Here is a 15,930-nt window from a genome sequence, read left to right on the forward strand (position 1 = left end):
GGTACTCGTGTGACACAAATCATATTGATCAGTGTTATTATTAATTAATCAACTCTCAACTCTACACTGCCAGTTAGTCAGTGGATTTCATTATAGATAGAGACTTTATTATAGCTAATTCTATTGCAAATAGATTTTGCAAAGTCTGTTGCGAGTGGTTTTTTTTATGCAGATAAGTTTTATATAGCTGAAACTTTGGTTAACAGTAATTTTATCACCATTATCTTCTCTATCCTGCAAAATTACCTCATGAACACATTTAAAATTATGAACAGAAGTAGATATTTACCCAACTTCTTAATGCTTGGGGAGCCATTACTGAATTTTTCATTAAAATCATGCTTAATTTAATTTCAATTATGCCTTCATAATTTCTTTATTTTTAAAGTATTAATATTATATGAAATGAACAGCATATGAATTTCAGCGGAACTCCTTTTGTCTATAGAAAACACTTCATGATCATGTTCCCTCAGGTCGACCATTTCTGAGATGTGTGGTTAATTGAAACCCAACCACCAACCACCGGTATCCACGATCTAGTGTTCAAGTCCGTATAAAAGTAACTGCCTTTAATAGAATTTGAATGTTAGAACTCTCGACTTCGAAATCAGCTGATTTACAAAGACGCGTTCACCACTGGTCTTTTTAACTGTGATTGTAGTAATGTTTTTCTGTAGTTTCACCTGATTTACGAAGTCAGAGTAAGTACATCGTGTATAATGTTTGTTACTTTCAACATTTAAAAACTAGCTAGGTCAGTAATTTACTAAATTTATAACAGTTATTTAGAATTCTTAGTTTATTTTTTGAATAGGCCTATAAGAAATAAAGTTGATTAATGTTTTCCTATCGTAACTGCTTTCCAGGACGCTGGTTTATAGTTCACGCTATGAAAAAAATTACTTTTGTATCTTTTGCAATCCTACAGTATAATTATCCCTACAGTTGTATTTATCAATAACTTACATGGAATAATGTAGTACCACCAAAACTAAAAAACAAGTTCATAATTAATTTAGTTCAGTAGAAAAATAAACATCAAAAATTATTATTGCAAGGATAAAAATAATAATGATTATTTTATTTAGATTAGATTATTTTATTCTAATATGCGTTCGTGTAAAATACACACATTTTAGCCTTTTCTTAATCCTTATAAGACTTTACAAGGACAATAATTAGTTTTGAAATGTGTGAATTTTGGGCTGACGAATGTTTCAGTTTCTCCTTTATTAGGAGCCCATATTGTAGAGGATTGGAGTTTTGTTTCACAATTTGGTCTTGTTAACAGCAACAGCAGAAAAGATACCTCCTGCTGCAGCAGAATAGGAATGTGGTAAGCAGATCATTAAAAAAATTGCCTTAAAAAATTTTGTAAACTTTGAGATGATGTATCACCAACAGTATTTTTCATTTCAAAAGTAGTGTTCCAAAATTTCATAAATTCTTGATTCCTTTTCAATAACTCTGTGGACTTGGCTAACTCTCATTCCCCGCCTACATCATAACACTTTTTGCAATTACATTAGGGAAATGTACAGTTAATAGCATGATACTAACACTTCTTTTGCAATTTTCTGGAATCAGCACAGACATATTTCTTAAAAGGGGATTGAAAAAATCCACCCTCTTCAAAACTTGTTTGCAGAATCCAAAATAAAAGGATAGACACTTGACTTAAAATTCCTTATGGTTTTTTCAATTTATTCCATGTTCTTCAGCTGCTGTATAAGAGCCTCTATAGGCAGTATAAGAATCTCTATTGTCTGCAAGATTTAAGAGCAACTGATGAAACCTATATGAAGTCTCCTGATACACTTTAAGTTTAGGTGTGTTACAAGTGGTAGGAAAATGGCCACAAATAAAAAAATACACCTTTATGACAGGGTCTTGAAGAGAATTTAAAATTGACTGGGCTTGCTCTATTCCATCTTCAACACAAAAATTAAAATAAGACAGTAAAACATTCCACTGTTCTACAATCCTTTGAACTACATAATTTATAAACAACCATCATATTTCACCTAATTTAAGTTATGAGCTTTAATGTTGAATCACCTTAAATTCTTCTAATCTTTCTGGTTTCTTTAGAATAAAATTGGATATGTCACTATAGAGCTCTTCAACAGCATGTGGAAGGTATTTGCAGTACAAGCTTGTGAAGTCTACACACTAACGCTGTGCCAAATGCATCTAGATATATATATAAATGTTCATTCAACTCTTTAAGCTTATTCCTGTTTGCTGCCCCATCATTATAGAGGCATTATTCTCTGTGGAGTGGTAAATCCTAACAAGTTTGTAAGTGGTACTTCTAATTCTTCAATCTTTTGAACAAAGATAAACTACTGACTTGTCAGTGATGCTTAAGAATGAGTCTTCATTTTTGACTCATAGCAACAGCTAATGATTTTGTAAAAGAAATGTTTACTGATTTATCAGCAATCAAAGAGAAAGAGTTTTCTGATAAGATATCTCTAGCATCAACCGCTAAAGCATTATTTATTAAATATAAAGTATCAGTGCAACCACATTTAATATTTTAATTATTGCACTATCAGGAGCGATTGCTTTAATTATATTAATGATGGTAATGTACCCATTAATTCTAAAGGAAGATTATTCTCTGCAATTTTGCTTCAGTAACTTTATTATGTAATGAGGAAAAGATGCTGTTAATAGACTGGTGGCTACACTAAAGATGGTGATTTGTATATTCTACATTTGCTTTATACTAAGGGGTATTTGCAAGTATATGCATAAGGCTCTTGCTACTGTTAATTTCAATATTACAGTATTTATAGTACGGCATTTGTTTTTTATCATCACTAACTGTATAGTTTTTTCTGTGTTTTTTCATCCTGATAATTATACTGTATATGAATTTTTTAGACTTACACAATACAACACTTACCACTAAAAATAATTATTAATACTATAGAAGTATAGTAGTAGTCCATCACACTACATATGCAACCCAAACACAGAACAAAATGAACTGAGTTTGTGATCGTGATCATGAAACATTTTAAGTACACTGATTTCTCTGGCAGGGCATTCACACAATGATGATTAAAATTTACATGTTAGTCAAGTTGAAAGGTAATACATTTGCTAATTAAAGGTCTTTGCACTGGCTGTCAAGGTCTCAGTGACCACAGGTAGAGGTAGAGCATCTGACTGGCATTCACATAACTCATCATCAAGTGAATGGGAAAAGAGATAAATAGTAAGTATGGGCAATCTACCAATAAAGAAAGTGGTAAGAGGGGCAGTAAAAGTTACTTCCAGGCAGCACGTGCTCATTCCACCCACAACTCATTGGTTTATAGTAATTTTGCCCAGGATGGAAACAGCAAAAGCATTTTTTGTTTTTTGTCATATTTAACTAAATTACTTCATAAAGTTAGAGGCCAAGAGGTCAAATAACTATATTTTTATCACTTTCCTTCTGCTTTGAAAGTTACTTAAGTAAAAGAGAGGGAGAAGTGATCTTTTTGTTCCAGCAAACACATATGCATACCAAAACTATTTTATCTGTGAAGACCTCTAGATGTAATAAATTATGTAATATTTACATTTCTATCAATAATGATTTTCTAACTTTAATCAGAATTCAAATAGATGTGATATCTTGATTACATGGTAGCTGAAGTGGAGGTTAGTTTGTACTTCTAAAATTCATTTTAACGAGATAATTTCTGCATATACTTTCTAAATATAATAATATTATAACAAATATTGTTATAACAATATTAAATTTCACACATAGCTTTTACTTTTTAAATAAGATTTTAATAAAATCAATGAGAAAGAAAAATAATAATATTGAAAAATATAGTACTATACAAAACTTTTTTATATTTGTAAAGTGTACATTGCAATATGTTCAACTTGTGAACAATAAGCAACCCCTATGGCCCAATTATATGAGGATGATATAAGTGACAAGCAAATGAAATGTAGTCTCGTACCAGACCCAGACCTACCAATCCTGAAATGTGTAGTTAATTGAACCCCAACCACCAAAGTACACCGGATTTACTAAGATTAAATAGCTTTTACTAAGATTCTAATCGCAGAACCCTCAACTTCAAAAATCAGCTGTTGCAACAACTTAACCACAAGACCAGTCAGGTGTAATACAAAAATATAATGATAAAATTAAATCTAAGTAATTTTAAATTATATTATTATATTTTTTAATTATTATATTACAGTATGCATCTAAGCTAATTTCTGGCTTATTATGCAACTACTAGTAAGGAAACAATGTTTCCATATACTACCGCAGGTAGAGGTTACGTCCCACTTAGTACCAATAAAGAAGCAGCTGGCTATTTAAGGATACTACCACCGTGGCACAATAAATGGGGATCTTGTTGGAAATTATATTGCCCACATAACTGTTTGTGAGTGATACAATTTTCATGGTTCCTATCTCTTCAAGGAAGTAGGCAGTGCAAGAGAAGAAGCAGATTGAAGTAGTTAAAAGTCTTACCCAAGACCAATTAATTAGATCAATGTCAAATATAATTTGCAAATAACAAAACATAATATACTTATAAAATTAAAACCTATAGTATTATATAATATGATTCATAACCCTTTTCACTACCCAATTTCACCCTTGGTATCCCTTCATTCTAATATCATTCATTACTAACTCGTAAGTACAAAAAAAAACCTGACTGTAAGAAAATATACCATTAAATTGGATATTTGATTCTATGAGATCAACCCATCACTAGAATTGAAAACTTTTTTAATTTTTTTAAGAGGAGGTAATATAGGCTATATCATTAATGTAAATTTTACATTTTTAGAAGTATTTACGATACCTTTTTGATTCAAAAACAAAGTTATTTAACTCATAATTTTCACTTTTTACTGACTTTTGTATAGTTAAATAACTTTAAACAAAACTTTTTTAATTTACCCAATTTTTCTGTTTTTGCTATAAAAAAATAATGAACAAATTTTTCTGTTGTGTAATTAATAGCTACAAAGAGCACATTTAAAACATTCTAATAAGGTTCTAGCATAAATTTCATCATCCTAGCTCAACAAGTTTTTGAGAAAATTATACTTAAGAATTAAAGAATAAGAATTTTCAGAAATAGAACTGCATGAAGTAGTCCCTTACTAATTCTTGCTCTGTCAGTTTCTTCGAAGATATTTAGTGCACTATGACCAGGTTAAAATACTAAGTGTTTATTTAAACATAATTTCCTAAGCAACTTCATTGAAAGACAAGACAGCACCATATACTTCAACTTTGAATGCATAAAATCCAATGAAAACATTTTGGGAAGTCTGTTTCAGATGACTATAAAAAGATTCCATGGGATTTTGGGTAATTACATGTAAATATTTCCATAACAGGTTTCTATCTGATAGGCTTTCAAAGATTGATTTGATAACTTGAGCTACATCTGGTGGTAAAGAATGTTTATGAGTACACTGCTCACCTGTGATTTTGCATCTATTGAATTTGCACCAGAAATTTTTCCCCAACAGGAATTTTTGGGCGGTCTTTGATAAATGTATATTTTATGTAAAACATTTCTTCTCATTTTCTAAACTGTTTAGGTTTCATCAAATAGCAAGACAAGACCAAAATAATTCTGCAAGCTGTTTATTTCCCTATCAGTCAATCTTCCAGTACCAAATAGGAATTTACATCAAGTTTTTTCCTTTGTAATCTTCAAGTACCTAAACGAAGGCTTTGCAATCACTATCACCCAGGTACTTTGAATTATTATTACTATTACTCGCAGATCATCAAATATGAAGTTGCTACACCTGCAACTTCCTCCAGAATAGTTCATCCTAAAGCAGTACTTTCCACTTTTTCTTGAGCATTTTTTAAATTTTCAATCATATGGCAGTATTTTCTAAGTATTTCAACATCTATAACCTTATCTGTGTCAACACTGGTAGTATTTATTGAAAATTAACTTTTTATTAAGTAAAATTTTTAACAGAATTAATAATTCATAAATTTCAAATGACATCAAGAACAAGTTCTGGTACAAAAGAGAAAAAGGTAAGGGGAAAGACAAATTAAAGAGAGTTTATCAGTTGGAAGATAAATTGGATTTGATTTTAAGCAAATCTGATAACATTGAAAATGAAATTTTAACTGAAACACGAAAAAAAGATTATCAATTGATAATATTGAAATGATACTTCCATAAATTCAAAAATGGAATAACATGATTATAATATATTTCTCTAATAAACTGTTGAAAATAAATGATGAAAATTTGAAGTTAAATAAAATTTGTCAAAAATTTAAAATACTAAAAATAATAATATAAACCAGTACTTGAGAAAATATAATTGGGATCCCTTTGAGGAAACCTGAGCATATTTTTGATATTTTGAATAGAATATCACCTGTAATTGGGTTTCAGTTAAATGAAGTAATGATTGACAATTATCACACAATTTTTTAAAGAAATTCTGAAACTTGCAGACTACCTCTATTGAATTGTCAAATTTAATTGCTTTTGAACTAAAGTTGAGATCCTAAAGTAAAATTGTTAAACTTTCAATATTAGTTGGGAGAATTAATATGATATATCTTTGTTTACATGAATGAATCTATGTCTACTGAAAATTGGAGGCTTCAAGGTGGCCAGCTAAATCTATAGAGAAAAGTTTTGCTCCACAATGGGAAAATTTATGGTACTGTTAAATAAATAATATGTCTGCAGTTAAAGTTATAATCATCCTTATAATCATCTTCAGACTTAAATCCTTAAAGCCATGTACTGAAATACATATGTAATAATTAAATACATATTGTTAATGATAATTGGAATACAAGTTAAATCATAAATGTAGTGAAATAAGACTCTTAAAGGGGACTGCTGAGTTACTAAAATTACTTGTTTTTCAATTCCATTTCTGCTTGTGTATTATATAGAAACAGTCAATTACTTAATTATATAAATTAAATTACAGTACTTACTCAATTTTTTTTACTATATTTTAAGTTAAGCATTTTCACTTTGTATTCTATTGTATACCACCAGTAATAAATGAAGAGTTAACCTACGATTTGTTTAGGAGCTTCATACGAGTAGTGTCTTTCTCTGGATAGATAGATTGATGATTTTTTTCTTTTTAGTTATGGGAATGTGTGTGTGATAAGAGTGTATGAATGCGTGCGTGAGAGAGTTGTTTTGTCTGTACTTAATTGACAAGGAGATATTAGTGATATCTATGGGTGTGTGTGAAAAAATATGTTTGTTGTACATGTTATGCAAATTCATTTTTACTGGTTACTGGTTAGATGTGCATTTTTGAAGAATTTTGATACTTTTTTGTGTTTGGTAAGCAGCTGGAAGATTAAACAAGATATTGTCTTTCTATCTGAAACATGCATGAAATCAGTTGATGAGATGAGGCTTCTTTATATAGAATAATGGATTACATAATTTTTTGTGTGTAGTAATTTTTCTAAAGCTACTGGGCTTATTGTGTTTGCATCTGTTATGGAGGGTTTTATTTGTATGACAATAGATTGTATACTGGATACAGATGTTATTCTTTAGGAATATATTTAGTTTAGTTTTTACACTCTTAGTGTTTATGGCTGGAATAAGCAAAATTAGACTTGAAATTTGACCTTCACCTTCTTCTTCCTACAATTCCAACACGCGATACCTTATTAATGGTTAATATTAACATAAATATTAATGAAAGAATGGATAATAATAATTAACAATATCTACAAATACTCACTATGAATGAGTACAGCTCCTTAGTTAATTTTTATACTAGTTTTTTTTCTGGCGAAAAATGTTTTACCATTATCATCGCTCGGATACTAGAGTTACTGATAATAAGCTAACCTGTATTTATCACATTTTTTATAAATCAAGTTTATATAAACAAAATATTTATAATGTTGTTATTCTGACATTTTAATGGTCATAGGGCTGTTGCCATGCTATTTCTAAGGACAGAACTCAAAATAATTTTGTTAAGGATTTTAAAGAGATTATGATAAATTAAGGTCATATTTATATGAACATGATTGCAGTAAAATTCTTGATAATGATGTTGATTTTCAGTTTTAATAACTTTTTTATATTTTATTACAGTATATTAATTAATCAAAATCTGTTATTTTATTTTATGCCATGGACAACAGTTGGGCTGTTGTCCATGGCATACAATTTCTCAGATGGACTGTATAAGAAAGGGTGTAAAAATCCTCACAGCCACAAAATTATACTGAACACATTAAATTAAAAAAAAGATAGATGTGTGGATTATGGCAGCTAAAATTTAATATTTTAAAAATATTTATTACCTACTAAGAATCAGTGAAAAATTATAAACCCCTATACTGGTATGCCTACTATTAAAAATAAAATTTGTAAATGGTAATGTTGATTCTGATGAGAATGAAATTGTGAATATTTTTAATGGATATGGTTCTTGGAGCTATTCTATTTATAATATTTATTAATGACCTATTTTTACATAAATTTTATGGTAAAGCTATATGTTTTGCAGATGATACTGCTCTAGTATATTCATCTAAAAAACTTTTTAGATTTCTGACTTATCTGGAAAATTCAGGCTTATGGTTTTATGTCAATATATTAGCTCTTAATGCTTTAAAATCCCAATATCTAATTTTTATGTTTGCTTCCAGCTTATTAGCTCCATTAATATACGGTAATGGTAATTGTGCTCATACTCAATTACAATGCAACTGAGTCATCTCAGGTGAATTTTATTAAATACTTAAGGTTGATGGTAGATGACAAATTTTCATGGAATTTGCATATACAAAGTGAAAAGATATTAGTTTATATGCATTAAAAAATTTTATCATATAAAAAATATTTTTCCAATAGTGTCCTTCAACAAATCTACTTTTACTACTTTATTCAAAATTAAATTATGGATAGCACTGCTGGGTATCAACTGAAGAAAAAGAGAGATGAGATTACGACAGCTAAAAAACAATATTTTAAAAATATGAAGGAATTACCTGCCAAGAATCTGTGGAGAATTATAAATCAGTGAACTGGTATGTCTGCTATCAAAAATAAACTATCTGTAATATGTGTATATGGTAAGATGAAAGTGAAATTGCTAATAATTTTATGGTTTCTGACTTTTATGGTTAAAAGATTTCTGGCTTATTTCTTGATATTCATAAATCAACAGATACAGTTAAACATTTGCTTGTATTAGATAAAATGTATAGTGCAGACATTAAAGGTTTAGCTTTAAAATGTTTTGCATATTATCTGGAGGGCCGAAGTAACTGCATATTTGTGCGCGATTGTTAGCAATATCCTGTAGGTGAACTGTGGAGTCTCCTCAGGAATCAGTTCTTAAGCATATTCTATTCATAATGTTTATTAATGATTTGTTTTCGCATATATTTTATGGTAAAGCTTATTAGATTCATTAATAACCAAAATGTTGATTGCAATCATATTAAATTTTAATTGTATTAAATGGTATCTTTATTGACACCAACCTGATACAAATGTAAAGATAGACTGAAGAAAATAGTGCATATGTGTTGTTAAGTGTATTAAGGGTTTTTTATTTTAATTTTTTATTTATTAAATTGTTGATCTGATACTCTTACCTATATGGTCAAGCTTTAGCTTTGTGGGTAGTAAACTACTAGACCTACTCACTGGGTTATACTTCATGGGTTTCTTGTGTTTTTCATGTATGTATTATGAATTGATGCAGTTGAAAATAAATAAATTTATTGTTATTACTATTGTCTATTTTATTCGCGAGGAACTAATGAAATCAGTTATGAAACTGTACTTACATTCTTTAAGTTTGACATAACCTACAAATATCACCTCAACTTATATTTAAACAAGCACAGTGTCATATAACACTTCACATACTAACTTTCTCTTTTTCATTTATTCCTCGATCACCTGCAGGTTTTTTAAATATATAATTGGATTTTCGGTGTCTTTTTTTGTAGTTAGCCATAAAAACAAAATAAACAAATAACTCATAATTTATAGACAACCACAGCCAGTGTTTACTGGATATTGCCGTAATAATTCTAGCAAGAGTATGAAATACTATTTTAGTATAGTTTATTATTCAAAAAGAATTTTTACTAAAATACTAGGCAAGTAAATGCTCGCGCAAGGTAATATTTCGGGAACAAAGATTCAGAAAATTTAGTGTCTAAGTTATTACATCTATTTTATGTGGTACCTGAATATTTATAATTGAATTAGGAAAAAATGAAAATCAAAACAAATTACCAAACTTTGACTACGACTTCCTCTTTGAAGTAAAAGATAAATTTGAACCGATAGATATTGGTAATCGAAGCTGCAAAAGACTTAAAAATTTTATCGTATAAAAACTATTTTTCCAATAGTGTCCTTCAACAAACTACTTTCTTCAAAATTAAATTATGGGTATTAATGCTATCCATAATCTTAAGTCTGTTTTAAGCTGCTAAAGCTGTAGACTTCTTACTGAGCAGTATTTTTTGTTTTTAATGTAAACCTCTATATACAGGATAAACTTACTCTCGTTTTTTTGAGATGCGTTTTACTCTCAGAAAAATAAAAGTACCACATCGACGAGGGAGATTCAGAGCCGTCTTGCCCCAACAAGTCTCTCCCTCCTGCTTCCTTAATTTGCAAAAATCAGATTGCATTAATAAAACTTTTTTTTCCAAAATATTATCTGCCTTAAAATAACTAAAAATTATGTAGTGGGAAGTTCATATGTTAATCTTAGTGGATATTATCCTCTAAAGAGAATCAACTTCATTTAAAGAAGGCAAAGTCCTGTAAGGACATCAGACAGGATTTCTGAGATCTGTAGCAAAAGAAACAAACCTGAAAATCTCTTCTAATTAATATTTTACATCCAGTGATCATTTCTAATTTGATACTTACCGCTTAACACCATAAACCTGAAGAATACACGTGCACTAGCTGCTTTAAGAAAACTTTAATTACAGTCAAATTTGTTTATTAAATAGATATAAAATGTATATGTCATTTCTTAAACAAAATTGGACCGTGTGGTCACTGATCTCTATATAACTGGATAGGGGATCCTTATGGCGTAAAATACAATAAAATGTTCAATATTGACCCCACAAGTTTAGTTGGTCTATGATGAACGCTTCTTCGAAAATCAGCAGATTTCGAAGTCGAGAGTTCCAACGTTCTAGTAAAGGTAGTAGTTACTTTTATACGGAGTTGAATACTAGATCGTGGGTACCAGTGTGCTTTGGTGGTTTTTATTCCCCAAGACCACCGATGATGGTTCACCAGTTACGCATTGCGATTCTCAATGGTTGCATGGCCTCTAACCTCCCGGGACCCCACAGGATCCGGTGAATCCGTGCCCTATGGGGGTCGCTCACCCAGTAGGCCGGGACTCGATCTTTCCTTTGCGCCATATCTCAAACCAGATCCCCTCCAAGAAGCAAGGAGGGAATCTGGCCGGGTCTCCGGTCTTTTCAATTTTCCCCTAACTCAACGGTCAATCATCGAGAGCGGCCCACCTCAGCGAACCGCCCTCTCATAAGCAGGGCTCTTGTTGGGGTGTAATGTCACCGCAGCATTCTTGAGCTCCCCGATCGTGAACCTCGCGTTGTATTAAATTGTCATCTCTCTCCATTCTGACTCAACTACTGGGAAGAGTTCCTCTACAACTCGCAACGCCACCTCACTAGAAAGAGGGAGGCTGATCTTTCAAATCGGTCCATGACCAGTTTGTAAGCATCCCCCAGGGGTTTACTTCAAGGTCTTCCAGCAGTTCATGCCATGCTCTGACCTTGGCGTCCTTTATTGCCTTTGTTAATGCCTTCCTGACACGGCAGTAATCTTCTCTTAGCCCCTCGTCAACCCTACCGTTCCTTTTAGTATCTTGCTGCAGCCTCCTCCTCGAGGCAAGAATTGCAGCTCTCCTTTCGGCTATGACAGAGGACCACCAATAGACTCTACGCTTACTCGGACCTTCCCTTAGCCTAACATGTCTGCATACATTTTCTACGTATTCAGACAATCTTTCTGGCGTGATCAGAACATACTCGATACCTCGTCTACGACATCTGTTGTCACTGTCTGTAGGTTTCTAAAGTGAAACTAACTAGTCCAGGCCGGACGTGCCCAACGGTAAAGATGATGCGTGGTGGTCCGTGACAAATTCTTCTTGTCACACTAGTCAACCACACATCTCAGAAATGGTTGACCTGAGACTGTACTTCACTTAAAACTCGTATATATCATCCTCTGAAGTAATACCTGACGGTAATTCCCCGATGATAAACAGGAAAAAATTGTTCAATATTGAAGCATACTTTAGCGCCGCGGAATGAGCTGCTGGGAAATAAATAAAACCATTGTAGGCATACGCGACTATAATAATGATGGTAGGATGCGTACTTTACTTAAGTCAGATAACCAAAAGAACGGTCATTTTTGCAACACAAGCAGAAATTTACGGACAGTTATAGAAAATTTATATAGAGATCAGTGTTCAAAATACAAAATCAGAACACTTCTACTGCATCGGTTGAAAACGTGGTTTTATACCTATATTACATCTGCGCAAGCAACAATTCATTTTAGTGAGTTCTACCACTCATTTAGTGTTCAAATTTTACCAATTCCAATACACGAGATCCCCTATCCAATTTTATAGAGATCAGTGCGAGTGGTTTACAGTAGTGATCATATACGGGGGTTTGGCTGGGGAAGAATATCACCGGACCAAGAGAAGCCTCAGGGAGGAAATCCGGAAGGCCTGGGATCGCTTGATATAGGATCTGATTGACAAACCGTGGGGGAGGGCTTATCAAATCGTCATGAAAAGGTTTGGTAAGCGACTCCCTCTCCTTTCCAAGGATCAAACGACGAGAGCGGTATCAACCCTCTTCCCAGTCATGGATCTGGATTGGGTGAAGCGCGATTCTCAGACCTTCGGAAGAGGATCTGTGGACTGCGACCCTGGTAATTACAGGACAGAAGAGCCCCGGGACCGGACGAAGTTCCTGGCATTACCGTTAACAACCTGGTGAGTCACCACGCCTGGGTAGTATTAGAGCTCATGAACAAGGCGTTGACGAATCGGACTTTCCCTCAAAATTAGAAGGAGGCTAGACTGGTTCTGCTCCCGAAACCGGTTACTGAACATCAGTAAGAAAGGTACAGACCAGTCTGTCTTCTAAACGAGCTGGCGAAGCTTTACGAGAGGCTGACTGTGAACCGAATATGGGAAGAAATTGGCTAGAGGAGGACTCTCAAAGGAAAGCGACCGTTGACTCTATTCGTTACGTTGTGGACTGGACCAAGACTTTGGGGCAGGCACCTGGCGAAACGCATTTTATAGTGTTCCCTGGAAGGGATCAGGAGCAGGGGCCTGAGTGAATATCTGGTGGCGATAGCTAACAACTATCTCCACGATCGGAGTATCATCGCCTATACAGAAGAGGTGATGCGTTTCGTCACTAAGTGTGGGGTTCCACAAGGGTCGGTGCTAGGTCCACTCTTGTGTTATATGATATACGACGACCTCCTGAAGATGGAGCTTCAAGACTGGGCAGAGGTGGTCACGTATGCCAACGATCTGGCACTACTACTTGCTAGCCGCACGGAAAGGCAGGTGGAAAACACCGCCAATATTGCAATAACATGAATCAGTGTCTGGCTACGGAGGAAAGGAATGAAACTTGCTCCAAGGAAGACGGTAGCTATTGTGGGACGCGTGGACTTCAAACTATAGCAATCGAGGTTGACGGGGTTAGGGTGGTGGAGTGCAAGGTATCTAGGTAGATAGATCAGGGCTCTTCACCACCAATCTCCGGGAGATGAAAACTAAATGTGAAGCAGTTATTGCCACATTAGGTCGACTGATGGCAGTGCGGGCAGGCCCTTAGCCCAGCAAAACAAGACTGATTACGACAGCTGCGCAGTCAACACTTACGTATGCAGTTCCGGTCTGGGTGGACGCACAAGATTTTAAATGAAATGTGGACTGGGCAGCGATTAAGGTGACTGCTGCATATCGGGGGATGCGGTGCAAGTGATTGCGGGCATCCCTCCGATCTCGAGGTGCAGCAAGGTGGAAGACAGCGGCACGAATCGCAGGGTCTTTGGGATGCCTCGCGAAAAGGTGCTTGGACTCAACGGTTGATCCCCCTGGATTCAGAGGAAGCATGGAGAGGTTTCCCACTTACTCAGTTTCTTTCGTGGCACGGGAAGTATGGGACCTATCTTTTCAAGTTCAAGCGGCGAACTCTTCATATTGTGTTAACTTTGGATAGCTGGACACCCCAGAGCACAAAATTTACCGTTTTGAAAAGTGGGCGAGTAGCCGACTATAAGGACTGGATTGGCTGATGCCAGAGAACACGGTCGGCCATATGCTTTAGGAACAACACCATGGGAGGAAGAGGTGTCCAGACTGGTCACGTGCATCCTAAAGACCAAGCTGGAATGGGGCCGACTGAAAGAACAAGCGGACAATATTGGCGGTGAGGCAATCATTGTTACAGTTACTACCATTTCGTGTTTAATGTTTATTTTATGTTAGTTTAAGATATAATTGTGTGTTTTCAAGATATGTCAAGTGGCCGTTGTGGTTATGACTGTTGTTTTGTACAGTTAATTAAACCCATCGTGGTAACTTCGTGCTGGGCCAAACCACGGATATTTTTGTTCTTTTCTTTTTAAACGTACTACATTGCTGTAATTGTGTATTTTTTCATATGAGTTTCCTTATCAATCAATTTTTTTTTGTATCTATGTATCTCACCTTACCGTAGTTACCTTACCTTAGTTTTCATACACGGTTCTCCTTTTTTCTGCCTGGATCTAATGGATAGAAAGGCTGTTAGTGTTCTCCTTGTATATATTTTTCGTTGTCGTGTCCTCCACTCGAGATCGGTCTTTCTATGAACAATAGATTACCCAAGCAAGAGTCCTTTTGGGGTTCGCAATTAAGTAGTGATAGATTTTTGATTTTTTTGTACATGATGATTTTTGTATATGTGTGTTTTATTTTGTTCTATATGTCAGGTTAGATATGTATATAGAGGTGTTGAACACGGGCCGTGTTTTATTTACCTCCAAATTAATTAACGTTTTAGTATATAAACTGTTTATAAGGGACTTGTTGGCCTTTCTGTCTGTTTTTCATTTAGTATATCAATGACGCAAGTCGTTCTGATTCTTTGATATGTGAGCATTTGTTGCTCAGGGATCTTTCTTTATTAAAAAATATATCTAGTCGTAGGTGCTGTTACTTTTTTGTTCAATTTTTATATGTCTGTTCTTACCTTTTAGGATGTAAGGTCCATAATGACGAGTTAGCATTCCAGTAAGGTGACACCTAACAATACTGGGAGTACGTCACGGGGTTATTGCATAGAAAATAAGTATATTTAAAAAAAAAGACTGGCGAAAAAAACGAGATCGCCAGGCATCGAATCGTGGACTAGAGAGGTAGCCTCAATGCTGAGGCCGTTTTAGTCACCCACACGCAAGAGTGGTTGGATTGGGGCTCCGATGAAGCATTGAGGACCCTCAAGGTATGCGAGGTGGGCGCGTGATTCAGAGGGGGTATGCGTGGGGTGCATACCCGGACCCTGATTAGGATATAAGGACGGGAAAAGTAGCGTTCCTGGGGAGAGGTGTCGTGGCGACCAGACGTGGTGGTCATGATGTCTCAATGAACCAGGAGGGACCCCCACCTACAGTACAGCGTTTTAAGCTGCAAGCACAGGGTGGGTTATCTACAACCACATCACTCAGGGCTGACCGAGGCAGCGTCTTCTAGGCAATTACCGATTGCCCCTGAGTATTTAAAAATGGCCTGAAAAATATAAAAAAAGGTACGATTCAGGACACCAAAATGAGAAAAAAGTTAATATCTGGGATC

The 15,930-nt window shown here is 34.3% G+C and overlaps 1 long non-coding RNA gene across 3 annotated transcripts in view; it reads right to left on the minus strand.

Annotated features, from left to right (window-relative positions):
• LOC142324824 (uncharacterized) overlaps positions 1-10,066 on the minus strand; it is a 56,901-nt gene extending 46,835 nt beyond the window's left edge. For 2 of the 3 annotated variants that reach the window (XR_012756407.1, XR_012756405.1), the window contains exon 1: positions 9,830-10,066. This is a non-coding gene — a long non-coding RNA (uncharacterized LOC142324824). The remainder of the gene's footprint in view (positions 1-9,829) is intronic. The other variant, XR_012756406.1, reaches the window with a different exon arrangement.
• Between the last annotated feature and the right edge of the window lie 5,864 nt (positions 10,067-15,930).

This window comes from Lycorma delicatula, chromosome 5 (genome assembly GCF_047948215.1).
Source record: "Lycorma delicatula isolate Av1 chromosome 5, ASM4794821v1, whole genome shotgun sequence".
Taxonomy (NCBI): Eukaryota; Metazoa; Arthropoda; class Insecta; order Hemiptera; family Fulgoridae; genus Lycorma; species Lycorma delicatula.